This window comes from Monodelphis domestica, chromosome 3 (genome assembly GCF_027887165.1).
Source record: "Monodelphis domestica isolate mMonDom1 chromosome 3, mMonDom1.pri, whole genome shotgun sequence".
Classification (NCBI taxonomy): domain Eukaryota; kingdom Metazoa; phylum Chordata; class Mammalia; order Didelphimorphia; family Didelphidae; genus Monodelphis; species Monodelphis domestica.
Window position 1 is genome coordinate 281,301,574 of NC_077229.1, and position 16,310 is coordinate 281,317,883.

The window sequence follows — 16,310 nt, forward strand, 5'->3', positions numbered from 1 at the left end:
TAGCTCTTACTGATCATCTGCCTTGGAACTGATACTTAGTACTGATTATAAGAAAGAAGATATGGGTTCAAAAAAGAGAGTAGCACTACAAGGTTGGAGGAAGATTTCTGTATTGTGTGTGGGTTTTAAGGGGTGATAACAATCTATGTAAAGAGATTCAATCTTAATTTCTAAGATCATGTTCATGAAGGTGTAATTTCACAAACAGTAAAATAAAGTGAAATTAAGAGAAGACAAGATCTGTAATTTTGAAGCTCTAGTAAATAAACAGTTTTGAAAGGCACCTTATCTGGAATTTTTTTCCCAGATTTTTGGGTCAGTGGTGTTGGAACAATTGTTTCTTTTGTAGACCTAGAAAATACACAAAAAAGTATCCTTTAACCAGTCTTAAATAAAACAGAAATATGTTTTAAAGACAATTCATTCTTACACAGAAAATAATTTCCTATGGATGCAGAATGTCAGCATGTTTAAAACATATGATAGCCTGCTAGGAACATTCTAACTGCATTTTAAAACACTAATCAAATCTTAATAGTAACCAAACTACCAAAGGGATACTTGATAGAGCCAGACAAAATAACAAATTTCATTTGAAAGAACAACGATCTAGGTTATCTGGGGAAATAATGAAAAAATAGAGGAAGAGAAAAGAACAGCACTTCCAGACCAGAAACTATATTATCAAGTAGCAATCATAGAAATTATTTGATACAAATTTGGGGGTGGGGGAGAAGAAAAGTAGAGCAAAAGGATAGACCAGACAAATAATTCAACTCAGTAAGTTCAAGGAACAATGGGTCTGAAAATATAAATTACCTATGAAAGATTTCCTCATTGGACAAAACCTCCTGGGAAAATTGAAAAGTAATTATGGCAGAAATTAGGTTTAGACTAACATCTTAGACCATATTCACTAATTCAAAACAGATGACTAATTTAATATTTAAAGTCATACCATAAAAACTTTAGAAGAGACACAAATCATGTAATTACCACAACTATGATTTAAAGTATAAATTCTTAACCAAGGAAAGGGCAGAGATAATTGGAAAAGATAAAATTGATAATTCTGATAACATGAAACTAAGAAGCTTCTACACAAAATTAATGTTTTTAAAATAAAGGAAACCAGTGACTGGGAAAAAATATTAAATATCTCAGATTAAACTTTCTCTTGCTCTTTTTCATTAATTGGTATCTACAGGTATAGAATATGGAACATGAGGGGGCAACTGGGTGGCTAGGTGTATTGAGAGTCAGACCTAGAGATGGAAGGTCCTGGGTTCAAATCTGTCCTCAGACACTTCCTAGCCATGTGTGATCCTGAGCAACTTACTTGACGCCCACTGCTTAACCCTTACCACTCTTCTGCCTTGGAGCCAATACACAGTATTGACTCTAAAACAAAAGGTATGGGTTTAAAAAAAAAGAAGAAGAATATTGAACGTGATTTTGATTTTTTCAATGTGTTAAATGATTAATTCTGATTTTGTTAAATATTTTCTTCCTCTTTTTAAAATTCATTTTCATAAAAGACAACTCCATGGGAGATGGAAAAGGAAAGCTGGGGGAAGGGGGGGATTTAGGCTATATAGAAACAACAACCCAAAAAACATACAACAGTAGGGGGCAGTTGGGTAGTTAGTGGATTGAAAGCCAGGCCTGGAGACAGGTGGTCCTAACTTCAAATCTGGTTTCAAACACTTCCTAGCTGTATGACCCTGGGCAAGTCACTTAACTCCCATTGCCTAGCTTTTACCACTTTTCTGCCTTATTGGTTCCAAGACAGAAATGTAAGGCGATATTAAAAAACAACAGTAAAAATCTACTTTAAAAGGAGGTAGTGGGATCTAAATGAACTATTTACTCAGCTATAGTAATTATACTAAAGACTAAGTTCTATTTTAATATTTGATATTTTAATAAATCTCCAACCTGGTAATGCTCATTCCTAGAAATTCTGATTGAGTGATATGAAACAATTATTTTAAAATGCTCTGAAAAGCTTGAACAATCAAAGATCATATTTACATCAACATTTGTCTTCCTGGGCTAGGCTATAACTACTTTCAGCCTTTACACTAGAGAAATGAAATAAACACATTACTAAGACGTTTGTCATAATCTCACTAAACAATTCACAAAGACGCCTCAAGGAAACCACCTTGCATCTATTCAGATTTAGGTTTGAGCATTATGGTTTAAGAGAAACCTTTCTAATGAAGTTTCATGCACTCTGAATTTTTTATGTTACTGAAAAGAGAAGAGTCTTTCTTCCATTAGAATTACCAACCACCACATGAAAAATTGTATTAAATAATTTTGAATAACAATCATCTCCTGTTTTGGCCATGTACGTGTTAACTAAGAAGATATCATTCTACTAATAACTCCCTTTTCCTTCTTGAATAAGAGGGGCTTTTGTTGGCTTATCTTTAAATTAGGATTTTCTAAGTGATAATTTTGAAAAATCGCTACAAAATAAAATTAGCCCAGTAAAAAAGTGTCATTCATTTCATAGGAACCCTGGGATACATTCACAAATATGCTTTTTTGGACCCTGTTTAGAGGGGAATGAAAAGTGTAATTCTGTGCTCCAAATATTTTTTTTAAATTAAACAATTTTTATTGTGCTTCATAACAGAAAAAGGCACCTCCTCATCCCCTGCAGTGATCCTTGGCAGGGAATTGGAGCACAGACTTCATTACAGTGTATTGATCTCACTAAATAAAGGATTCTGAATGTATCGATCAGTTCCAACTAACCCCCTAACTGTTTGCAAGGCCATGCATGATGCGAGGCCCTGGCTTACTAAGGAAGGAGTAACAGAAAGCATTTTTGTTCTCAAGCAACCAGACGGCAGGAGTGGCTTACAGTTCATAGTAGATTAACATGATTAAAATAATAGACAGCATTCAGGATGAGGAAAAGGGGTAAAAAAAAGATGAGTTGTTTTGAGGTTTCTCTGTAAAGATTTCAAAGGTTTCTCAGTTTGCAAAATGGTGTGATGATAAATCAAAGTTTAAACTGATCTTTAAAAAAAGGTTTATTTTTAAATATATAATTTAAAGTAATAAAATGTGACAACATTTTTAAGAATAGCAGCAGTTTAGACTTGGTAATAGAGGTACACTCATAAATACCAATGATGTGTCTGATTTTTTCAAATTGGTTCTAAATATGCAGAATGTATTTTCCCTTGTCACTTTCAATATTATTGTAAAATGGTGGGTAGGGGAGGGGTGAACCCAAGATTAATTTCAAGGTTCATTTTGTACATCTGCTCATTTTCATTCCCATTTGGGAAGGACATGATTTTCTTTAGTCAAACCCAATTAAGCTAGGCTTTCATTTAAAGTAAGCCTGGATATACTGCAAATTGATCTTATTATAATAGAATATTGATGCCATCATTTACCATGGATTTTAATCCTAGAAAAAGGGAAACCACACCCCTTGTCTTGCTTTTCAGAATAAATCCTGAGAATGTGATTCTTCAAACATTTACAGTTTGCCAAAGAGATTTCTATTTTAAAACAAATCAGGAACAGGCTGAACCTTTTTCTTACTGACTGCTACTAACTAGCTCTCCACCTTTTTCCTAAAACACACCCACTTTCATCCTCTGAAACAAAAAGTGATCTCAGGCTATTTGCAGACAGTGTGATGCTGCAGAAAAAGTTGAGGGAGGCTCTGAAGCTAAGGTTCCTCCCTGGTGACACATACTTCCTTGTTCTCAGTGGAAATGTGGGGGACTCCAGACTCCAGCCCCATATTATATGCTGGGCCCAGATTGGGTTAGAACTATTTTTCCTTGGGGCAAGAGGTATGATTTTTGTTATTTGATCTAGAAGACATATTGGGAAATCTTAAATGGAGGAAGAAAAAGACAAAATAAAACAAAACACAAAACTTCATCATCGTAAAACTTCAAAAACTTCAAAAAATAAAACAAGAATCATACTATAATGAGCCTAAAGTTGGGGTTTAAAGTAATATTCTTCAGTAAAGCACAGAAAGATCAGACCAGTTTATTCCTCCTGCCTAGTTTTGAGTCTTTGCTTTTTGATTCTAAAGTTAAAGAGCAAAGACAGATGCTAAGGACTTTACATAAGTAGTTTACTGATTAGTGGTTCCATTCACAAGAAAAGATCTGAAGGTTAATTATTACACCTAGCTACTTCTGGAACAAAGGAGAAAAGAATGGGAGGGAAATTTTAATTTTATTTAAAACAATGACAATGTTTAATCTTACTTCTCTGACTGCAAATAACTATACCACTGCTGATCTATTTTACCAGTCTCTTGAGAATGGGAAGGGGGAGTGGAGGGGATGAAGAAAGGCAATTGAGGTCCTGAACCTCAGAGTTCCAGCTCCAAATCAATAATTCACAAACTCTTAAGAATGGGAAGAGACCTCAAAGGTCACTTAGTCTAGCCTATAAAAGACCAGGAATTCCCTCTACAAGGTCCCTGCCAAGCAGTCATCTAGCCTCCCTTTTAAAAGCTCTACTGAAGGGAAACCCATTACTTTCAGAAGGAAGGAAGGTAATTTATTAAGCACCTACTAGATATGTCTGGCACTATGCTAAGCACTCTGCAAATAGAATCTCATTTGACCCTTACAACTGCTCTGGCAAAGAGGTGCTGTTATTATCCCAGTTTTATAGTTGAATAAACTGAGGCAAATGGAGGCTTTTTTTTTTAACCCCTTAAGTGACTTACCACAGATTATACAGCTAGTAAGTATCTAAGGAGGGATTCAAAATAGGGTCTTCCTGATTCCAAACCCAGCTCTCCATCCACTATGCCACTCAGCTGTCCCTTTTGGACAGATTTAATTCATTTCTCTGGGCTAAACACTCTCAGTTCCCTTAAATGGTTCTTTATGGCATCATTTCCAGTCCCCTCGACATCCTCATTACCCTCTTATGGATTGGAAGCAGCTTGTAACGTCCTCCTTAATAAATGTTTGATGTCTTGATTGGACTTCCTAAAAATGGTACCAAGAAATTGAAGACGCCATTCCAGCTCTGTACTATGAAGGGCAGAATCCAGGGGCACCACTGCCTCCCTCCTTCTATATGCTCTGCTTCTCTTCACCCTGCCTACTTAGATCACATAATCTTCTGTCCATGCCATCTCCTATTACTGCCTAATAGTCAGCTTTCATTCCATTAAAGCCTGCAGAGTTTTTGTTTTTGCTTTGTGGTTGTGGGTTTGTCTTTTTCCACATGAAACTGTCTAGCCACAATTTCTTCATTCTGGACTTCTGAAGTTCAATTTTTTAACAAGTAGATGATCTTACATTCATCCTTACTACAATCCATCATGGGGCAGCTGGGCGGAGAAGTGAGTAAGAGCAAGAAAGTAAGAAGACTCATTTTCCTGAGTTCAAATCTGGCCTCAAACATTTGAACCTGGACCTCCCATCTCTAGGCCTGCCTCCTACCCACTGAGTTGTTTAGCTGCCCCAGCCAAGTCATTCTTAGTCACAACTGCTTTAACTCCTTTCTTCCTTGTAAACTAGTCTTTTCTTCACTTCTCTGAGCATGCACTGTCTCCCAGTAGAATGACAATTTCTTTAAAAGTAGGGGATGTTTTATTTTTTTTATTTTTTAAAAGCTTTGTCTTTTGCATTCTCTGTGTCTGGCGCAGTGAACTTTATAGCCAGTCTATGCTTAATATATGTTTGCTGATTGACACCCCCTTCCAGGGTGAGAGGATGACTGTATGTGTATCTATAACATACTTAGATCTATTTTTCAAGGCCAAAGAATTTAACAACTAGAAGCCTAAGAATGAACCTCTTTCCAGAGAATCAGACTAGCTCTGAAACAGAAGATATCAAGCTACAATCAGAGGCCTTTCCATCTGAGGCAGGATCTCCTACAGTCCTTGTGCTGTGCTAGCACAGTCTCCAAGAAGCCAGAATTACCTCTCTGTTCTTGATAATAGAACCCAAACTGATTGAGGGATTAATTAGCTAGATGGTTAAATTGGAGATGGAGGGTCTGCTAGAGGAAAAAAAATTGTTGGTAAATTTTAATACTGGCTCTCCAGAAAAAAAAAGAATGTACACAGGACACACTTGTTAAAGATTAATCTGTATTAATAATATATTCTCCATCACTTTGTCAAGTCTAGACAATCAACAAACAATAAATCAAGAGCCCTAAGTTGTAGGTTTGCCCATTTCTGAGATATAAATGCCCACACTGAAAATTTAACCATCTGCTTCTCAGAGTAGGTTTGAGCTGGGTGAGTTTTCTTTCTAGTTCTCTACCCAGAGTCTGCCTAACTTTCCATTCTCCCCCCCCCCCAAAAAAAAAATGAGAACAAAACACTTCAAGGATAGTGTGTGAGAAACTTCTCTACCCAAGATTTGTTAGACAGCCAAACAAAATGCTATCCAATTATAATAGTCTCCATAATCTATTTGCTATTTAAATCAGTTAAGATTGATTTAAAATTTTTAGAGTCTGACCCAAGAGCTAATTTCCATAAACAACAGAGCTAATTCCCTACCTGCAACAAATCTGTTTCACCTGGAGCCATTTTCAAGTAAACAATTAACAGGTTAGAATGGGGTATGCATGTCTTTTGATAATCTTTTTTAATAAAACAAGACCCCTAAATGTTGGAGGTCATTTAATTAACCAAATGGATCAGACGCTACTGAAGTGATAATCCAACTTGGAAAATCTATTGCTACTTCTGCAGGTGTAGAAAGTTTACTTCTCTCTCTCTCTCTCTCTCTCTCTCTCTCTCTCTCTCTCTCTCTCTCTCTCTCTCTCTTTCTTTCTTTCTTTCTTTCTTTCCTTCTTTCCTTCTTTCTTTCTTTCCTCCTTTCTTTCTTTTTCTTATTTCTAAATAGAAATATAATTTGGGGATCAAAAAGAACAGGAAAATGCTTCTTTTATCCAATCTACTTAAGAGAAAAAATAATTACCAATATGTCAGATATCTTAGTTTAAGTTCCTCATGTTCACCCGGCTGAAAATGTCTACTCACTCTTTCCACCCCACAAATATGTTTATTGATTAGTTGTACATTCAAAGATACATGTAACTTTTCATCTAAATAAAGCAGTTGCCTCCAATTTTAAAACACCCAGACAATAACAAATCACACAATATAATCATTCCCTGTTATTTGTTGCCAGCTTGGCAAAAAAATAATATACCCCAAATGTACGTGAGTATCTGACTGAATTACAATTATTATTTACTTTAATTATTAAATGCTTATCATTTCCTAAAGTATATAAAAATAAATAAATCCCCTGAAAGTCAAACTATGTTTTAAAGTGTAGAATATACGCTTTAGAAAAGTGGCACATTTATCTGAGTCATAATGAATATCTATTAATGTTATGTCAAACAATAAGAATATATTTTTGATAAACTACAAAAATGACACTGACTTTTCTTCAAATGAAATTAAAATCAAACCATCTCTGGCATAAAAATCAAAAAATCTGTAGGACTCCTCCAAAGAATCAGTCTGGATTCCACTTAAGGATTAACACCTCTGTCTCTAAGATACAGTTTTCCTAAATCTCCCTTAGCAGATGGTAAATGCAATATTGGCACCCATACTTTAAGCAGTTTAGGAAATAGAGGCTATAGAGATTCAGATCTCTGAGCCTAAACAGAAACATTTCCTTTGCACTGCTTGCTAAACCACCGCGTTTCTCACCCACTCACCTATTCAGAAATACAATTTACATCTCTGCATTGCTAAAGAAAAATAAGCTTGTAGTCACTGTTTTAATAAGGAAAATCATTCCACTCTTGGAATACTCCTTATGATAAAAAAGCATCTCATGAAGTGCACAAATTATAGATTTCTTTTTGTGTGTACATGTTGTTTCCCTAAAGAACATAGGTTCTCTGGAATTAGGAATTGCTTTTATGCTTTTGTAACTCCAAAACCTAGCACAGTGCTACCTATGTTGTTAACAATTCTTTTTAGCTGACTGATAGTACTGTAAGATTTGAATATACCTAAAGTCCCAATTAAAAGACTGAATATGGCTAAAAGTTCCCTCTTGCCCTAAGGCAAAAAAAGGAAACAAGCATATGTTACAATTCCTTTTTTTAATTTACTATATAAACATTAAACATGTTTTACAGCACCTTGAAAAAAAAAGCAAAGATTTCAAAAGGCACGAACTTAACAATATCTGATTAAGGAAAATGCTAAATTTAACAATGACCAAAGGAATTTTTTAAATTCTAACATATCAAGGTCTAGATATAAGAGCAATCTGAAGACACAAATATTTTAGGTAGCTAATCTAAAACATACTAGGCTGCCATCTTGTCCTACTCTCCAACCCATGAGACAAAATGAAATAATAAAATACAGTTAGTAAACTACTAACTAGCAATTAGTTAGAGGCAGCTAGGTGATGTCTTTGGTCATGATGACTCCTCTTTCTGAGTTAAATTAACTTCAGACAGGAGCTGTGTGACCCTGGGCAAGTCACTTCCCCTTGTATGCCTCAATTTCATCATCTGTAAAATGAGCTGGAGAAGAAAACTGCAAACTACTCCAGTGTTTTTGTCAAGAAAACTCAAAATGGGGTCGTGAAGAGCTGGACACTACAGAAAAACAAGGGACCAAATTAGCAGCTGCTTAGTAAACAAGCAATTTCTTTTGGTAAGATTGAAGGATTTAATGGTACACAGAGACTGATACACTGTGATACAATTAAATGTAATGGACTTCTCCATTAGTGGCAATGCAGTGATCATGAACAACTCAGAGTAATCTACAAGAAAGAATACTATCCACTCAGAGGAAAAACTGTGGTAGTAGAAACACAGAAGAAAAACAACTGCTTTGAATGCATGGGTCTAGGGGATATGGTTGGGGATGTAGACTCTAAATGATCAGCCTAGTGCAAACACCAAGAACATGGAAATAGGTTTTGATCAAGGACACATGTAATGCCCAGTGGAATTGTGCATCAGCTGCTGGAAGGGGGAGGGGGGAGGGAAGGAAATAGCATAACTCTTCTAACCAAGGAATAATGTTCTAAATTGACTAAATAAATCAATTTTTAAAAAAAAAGATTGAAGTGTTTACCTTCCCGTGTCCTTTTTTTTTAGTCAACACGGAAGGTAAAGGAAAACTCTCCAGACAAGATAATTATCAAACCCAAGGAATTGCCATGAAAATTTAAGAGACTTGCCCAAAGTCAGAAAGAATATAGGATGGAAGACTTTAGCTCAGACCTTCCTGACACCAGCACTGCTAAACACTTTGCCTTTCATTTGACTTTAATAATTCCTAATCTTTTCTAAAACTGTCCCAAATGTACTGTAACTGAATCTAAAATTAAAGTTAACTATTTGGCCTCAAATATGCAAGTATGACCAGAGTATCCTTTACTTAATAATCTTTTTCAAAATTCTGTACATGCTGCAAAAAGTTACAAATTAAATGCCAAAGATTTGAGCATCCTAAGAATAACTGCTACACAGGTTACTCAATTGGAGTTTGATGTTTATATCTGCTTTATGCTGGTACTCCAAGGGCACATCCTTCAGAAATGCCCCCCAAGTGCTTGACATGACAATTCTGAATACAATTAAACACATGTTTAAAAAATGAAAATGAGTTTTAAGTACCTTCTTTGGACAAGAAATAGTACCAAAGAGGATGAAAAGTTTCATAAGGAAAATATTAAATAAATCTGGAAATTAGACTAGAGTCAGTCTGTGAAAAGTTTTAAATGCTGAGATGAATTTGGAGTATTTCCTATAGGTGATAAGGATACAAGGTAGAGAAGAATTGTAGTTGGTTTTATGGTTTAGGATTATTAATTTAGAGCTATGGGGAGAATGGACTGATATGGAAGAGAAAAAAATTAGGTAGAGGAATTGAGAGATTTTAATAAGATTCCAAGAAAGTAGATCTACGGTCTTCAAGGTGGGGGGCCTTAAAGAGAAAGAGATGGAGCAAGGAATAGATAGTATTTGGAAAGGATGGAGATGCCTTCCACACAAATAAGACAGTTTATATGAACAGCAGACTTAGGGGGAAAGATATGAAGTATATTTTTATATACATGGAATTTGAGATGCCTAAAGGCCATGCATGTGGAGATAACCCAGGAAGTCTTAGGCGGTATGGGACTAGAGGTTCGGAGGGCTTCAACATATCTATTTTAGCAGTTATCATCATACAGATGGTAATTGGATCCATAGGACCTGATAGTATAATGGAAATGAAAAAGAGATTAAAAGGATCCAGGTCATTACTATTACATGGCCAGCAAGGATCGGGAGAAGGATTACTGGGCATCTAGATGGGTGGCAAAGTGGAGAGAATACAAGGTCTAAAGTCCGGAATACTCTTCTTGAGTTTAAATCTGATCTCAGATATTAGCAGTGTGACCCTGGGCAAGTCACTTAACCTTGTTTGCCTCAGTTTCCTTATCTGTAAAATGAGTTAGAGAAGGAAATGGTGACCACTCCAGTATCTTTGCCAAAAAACAAACAGGGTTACAAAGAGTCAGATATAACTGAAAAATGACTGAACAACCATAGCATACAGAAGGATTGAAGGAAGCTCTGCCCACTGGCCTCCTCTGGTATACAAGTTTGTAAATGGCATCCATCCCTCCATGGTTCTATAGCAGGAAAATCCTTTTAGTTGCTTTCTTCCTCCAAATGCATCCATAAAATCACTTTGGTTTTCTTCTGCATATACACTTATTTGGTACAGGATTCTTTTCCTATGGTAGAACATGAGCTCCTTGGTGGCAGGGAATGGCACTTCTGTCTTTACTTGCCAAGGTCCAGCACAGTGCCTGGTTTATAGGTAAGGCACTCAGCAGGTATGGAGGAAAGAGTAAGCCGATTTGGCTTCAAACCTGACTTCTGAAATATCTGATCTTAGAAGAGTCACCTCTTTCACCAATTTCAAGATAGGCCGGTGGGTAAGGACCTTGGAGAGATCTCTTCCAGCCCAGCCAGGATCCCATACAAAGGGCAATCAAATGTAGTTTGGAACAATAAAGGGATGATGAAGTGATAGCCCCAACAAAGATCCTATTAAAGGGAGAAAGAAAAGTGGAAGAGACTAGTTTTGATTGATTGATCTGATTGATTGATTGATTGTTAATTAAACTCACCCACCCACCCACCCCTCCTCACTCCAGAATTGGCAGTTTGATTTATCACCAAAACCAAGATCACAGAGAGCATAAAAGAACTTCTAATTTGATGAAATGGGCTGCATTTGTTCAGCACACACCTTGTGTATTCAATTCAGGTTAAGGTATGCTCCAGGCACAGACTAAAACTATTTGCATAGTTGTTTTGTTTTGTTTCCAAGTGAAAGTCAGTTTGGAAGTTAATTTAAAACCCACCAGTAGATAGGTCATTTGCATTATCTAGAATGTCATCAGATTTAAAAACACAGGTTTCCTCCAGATTCAGCTCCACTCAAAACAATTAGTAAACAATTAGTAATTAGTTACACATTTTTGCTTGGTGTCCAATCTTTTTCTTTCTTTCTTTCTTTCTTTCTTTCTTTTTTTTTGAATCTGTTAAGTATACAGACCTTGGCCTTGTTTTTCTGTCAATCTTCCAGTTATAAATGCTAGGATTTATAATTTGCCCTTTCAAAATTGCAATGAATCAAAAACTGGTTCCACCTAAAAATAACTTCTTTGGTGCAAAAATTTTATTTCCATCACTTTAATTTCTTTTAAAAAATCACAGCTGTGCAAATTATGAACCATACATAAACAAAACAACCACCTGCATTTAAAAACTCTATATCTACATTTAAGCAAATGTGCTTTAATTATGTTAATTGTCATAGAATTTAGTGAGATGTTTTCCTTGATATAGTTCGTAAATATAAAACCCTGGGATAATTTATCAAACTTTTATATTTCTGAATACAAAAGGTCCATTCTATGTTTTTATCAAAAGACAAGATTTAAAAAAAAAATAAGCAGTTATTTACTTTACCTTACTGTTGCAAGTTTGTTTCTTCCATCTGTAAAATGAAGATGATCTGTAAAATTTTTTCCAGCTCTAAGCCCTATGATCCTATTAACCTAATTAAGTGTGCTTCTGAAATTTTTTTCATTGCAGTAAATATATTTAAACATCTTTTTATTACCCATTCTTCTAGAGAAGTAATTTCCTAGTTCAACTTCTCCATGCATCAACTAATCTCTACACACTCTACTCTCAAATCCCTTGCCCTATTGCTGATCCTGCCTTGCCAAAACCTAACACTGGATTAGTCTACCATCTGTCTCCTTTGTTCCAGGAATTGCAGCAGAGAAGAACTGAAGGAAATCACTGAGTATTGTTGGCATTGTTCACTACACATTTATGTTATCTAATCTCACAACTGGGCCCTCACGGCAGCAAGGCAAACATTGCTTCTCCCTAATTGATTTGGTGTCTTACCAGTGGCTGTTTCAAACTTCTTGGGTCTCCCTTCTCCCACAGCACTGCCTGCCCTACTCTTGGTTGAAGACCTTGCCTCATATTTTGATCCTTCAATATTTTTTTTTAATTGGAGAAAATTACTTGGGAGCTCCTCCTCCTCCTCTCGCATCTTTCTGCCATCTATCTGCATCTTCAACTCAGTCTATAAAGTGGCTTTTCTTATTGCCAAAGTCAACTCTTCTATACTCAGTCTTTAAAATGAAAACACAAACAAAAAACTTTTTTCTTAGAATTCCTACTAAGTTTCAGTTTCCTGGCAGAAGAGCACAAGCTAGGCAAATGGGATTAAGTGACTTGTCCAAGGTCACACAGTTAGGAAATGTCTACACTTACTCTTGATCCCATCCTCTCTCATTTCTCCAGAAATCTGCCTCATCTCTCTTTTCTTCAATCTCTCCATATCTCCTGAATCCTTTCTGCAGCTTATTAATAAGACAAAATCATCCCCATCCTCAAAAAAAAAAAAAGCCCTCACTTGATGCTAAATGCTGCAGATACACTCCTTAAGAAAACTCTACACAGGATGCCTCCACTTGTCTCCTGTCTCTCTACTGAAACTTCTGAAATCTTGCTTTCCACTTCATTCATTCAACAGCAACCTCATTCTCCAAAATGAGCAATGTTCTATCTTAATCATCAAATACGTACGGCCTTTTATCAGTCCTCGTCCTTTTTACCTTTTTCTTCGGTACTGGCTGCTGTGCATCAACACTCTTTCCCTGATCCTCTTCCTCTTTCAGCTTCTGTGGCACTGGGGTCTCTTGTGCTTCTCCAGTCCATCCGTCCATCCATCCATCCATCCATCCATCCATCCATCCATCCATCCATCCATCTCCTCAGCCTCCAGGCTAGCTCTCCATCCACTTCATGCCCACATGATGTCCAGAAGGCTCTGATCCAATCTTCCCCTTGTGTGCCCTTTTATCTCACTTTGTGATTCTGGTTTTCATGATCATCTCCGATAATGATTCCCAGATTGTGTATCTAAGCCTAGCTATGTTCCAGCTTAACAACTGCCTTTTGTAGAGTTCCAACTGGAGGTTCTGTGGGCATCCCAAACTCGCTGTCTTTTAACAGAACTAAGTATCATTCTTCCCTAACCTTCCTCTCTTTCCAGTTCCTCTAAGACCACTCAATTACCCAGGTTCACAATTCTGATGTCTTTGACCTCAATCACGAGCATCCCACTTAACCAATCCATTTCCAAATCTTGTTGTTTCTTCCCTAAACACATACACAGACCCTTCTCTCCCACTGACAGTCACCAGTGGCATTCAGGCCAGCATCTCTCATCTAAATACTGCAATACCTTTTTTTTTAAACCCTTACCTTCCATCTTAGACTCAATACTGTGTATTGGTTCCAAGGCAGAAGAGTGGTAAGGGCTAGGCAATGGGGGTTAAGTGACTTGCCCAGGGTCACACAGTGAGACCAAATTTGAACCCAGGACCTCCCATCTCTAGGCCTGGCTCTCCATCCACTGAGCTACCCAGCTGCCCCATACAATAGTTTTTGAAATGGTTTCCCTGTCTTAAGCCCCTCCCTACTCCCAAATAGTCTCCCCTTGGCTGCCATCTTCCTCTATTCATGGCACTCCCTCTTTGTTGGTGTTCACTCTTTGTGGCCTCCTGGACCACACTGTCCATGGGTCTTGGTAAGGATACAGGAATGGTTTGCTATTTCCTTCTCCAGTGGATGAAGGTTGTTTGCTCAGGGTCACACAGCTAGTAAATAACCTGAGGTTGGATCTGAACTCAGGTCTTCTGAACCCTAATATTACCTTTAGGATCAAATATAAAGTCCTGTTAAGCACTGAAAGCTCTTCAGAAAGAGAGAGGATACCCATCCATTGGGGAGTAGGTGAGAAAGTTATAGGTCAGGATTGTAATAGAATACTATTGTGCTGTAAGAAATAACAAGCAGGAGGAGCTCAGAAAAACCTGGAATGACTTACACAGACTGAAGCAGATGAAATAAGCAGAAGAACCAGGAGAAAGCTGAACAGTGACAGGAATACTGTACAATGAACCAGGAATAACAGCTATTTTCAGCAAAATAATGATCCAAAACTATCCCAAAGGACTAAAAAAATAAAAAAGCATAAAAAGGGGATTTAAAAAATGCTTTCTACTTCCAGAGAAAAATAACTAAAACTGAATCCAGACCAAAGCAAACTTTTTTCATTTTTAAATTTTTTTTCTATGTGAGTTTCTTTCCACAAAAGGATTAATATAGAAAAGCTACATATGATGTCACATGTAAAAGCTATGAGATTGCTTACCATCTCAAGGTGGGGTGTAAGGTTTGGGGCAACAGAAGAAGGCAGAGAGAGAATTAAAGACTTTTGTTGAAAAATGACAGGAACTGTTTTTACATGTAAATGGAGGAGGGGGTTGGAGAATTAAATTTAAAACCTAAAAAAAAATCTTCAGAACATGTTTTCTACTTTTTTAAAGTCATTTCACTTTTTACTTCTATACATCTTATAATTTAGCCTATTTGAAAGATCTTCACAAATGATACTTCACAGAACAACTTGAACCTCCATGTATTAGCACTGGTTGTCCCCCCATGCCTGAAATGCCCTTCATCATGTTCACTTCTTTTGTTTGTGTGGCTTCTTTAAAAGATTTAGCTCAAATAATATATGTATAACCAGTGGAATTGCTTGCCAGCTCTAGGAAGGGAAAAGAGAACAGGGAGGGGAAATGAAACATGTAACCATGGAAAAATATTCTAAATCAATCATTCAATAAATTTATTTTAAAAAATAAAGATTCAGCTCAAAGACCACCTTATACAGAAGGCCTAGGGAGCACAGAGCTATGGACCTGGGATCAGAAAGACTTATGTTCTTAAAGTCAAATCTGGCCACTATGTAACCCTGGGGAAGTCATTTATAATGCTCTTTGCCTCAGTTTCCTCATTTGTAAAATGAATTAGAATAAGGAAATGGCAAACTACTTCGATATCTTTCCCAAAGAAAACCCCAAATAAACCCCAAATAGGAACAATAACAAAATCTCCCCACCATGATACCTCCCTCTCAGATTACCTTCCATCTATACCAAATCTATATTGTATATACTTAATAAATGTTACATGTTGTCTTCTCTATTAGAAAAAATAAATTCCTTGAGGGCAAAGACCTTTTGCCCTTACGTGTATCTCCAGTATTTAGCACATAGGGAGTATTTAATAAATACGTATAAACTGACTAGAGTCAAGGAGATCTTCTGAAAAGGGTAATTAATATGGAAAAGAAAGTGACCTCCTCGGCATTTTACTAATAAATCAGACACATTTAAAAGCAAGCTATGCTTTAATACTATGCTTCTACATTTAAATAATGTGCCTTCTACAAACATTAGACTTATGTATGCAGGAAAAAATATGCATTAAGTTTATAATACACTTTTTGGAAAGCAAGGAAAAAAAAAAGACGACTGATCATAGATTTAAACCCAACCCAGAACAAATATGCCCTTGAGCCTAAGTACAGTAATGCTTCATTCTTCCTGAATGCTGAGAAAATTAGATCTTCCACATAAAGTGAAATTTCCAGATATCTGAAGCTCACCTTAATGGGCAAAACTTTTAACATTCAGGATGAAGATCTTTCTAATATACAAGATACCCTTCTAATGCTAGGTAATAATGTCTATAAATATAAGTTATTGTAGTTTGTTGTAATAAAATGATGCTGTTGATGGCTATCCTGGAGTATACGGAGCTAACTGCCTCTATAAAAAATAAAAAACAGGACCAAATGAAGCACTTTGAGCTTTCCTGTCTACATTTAGAATTTTTTCCATTTC

The 16,310-nt window shown here is 36.4% G+C and overlaps 1 protein-coding gene across 1 annotated transcript in view; it reads right to left on the minus strand.

The window, feature by feature from the left end:
- CDH2 (cadherin 2) overlaps nucleotides 1-16,310 on the minus strand; it is a 266,200-nt gene that overhangs the window by 195,024 nt on the left and 54,866 nt on the right. The gene's annotated exons all lie outside the window — the stretch shown is intronic.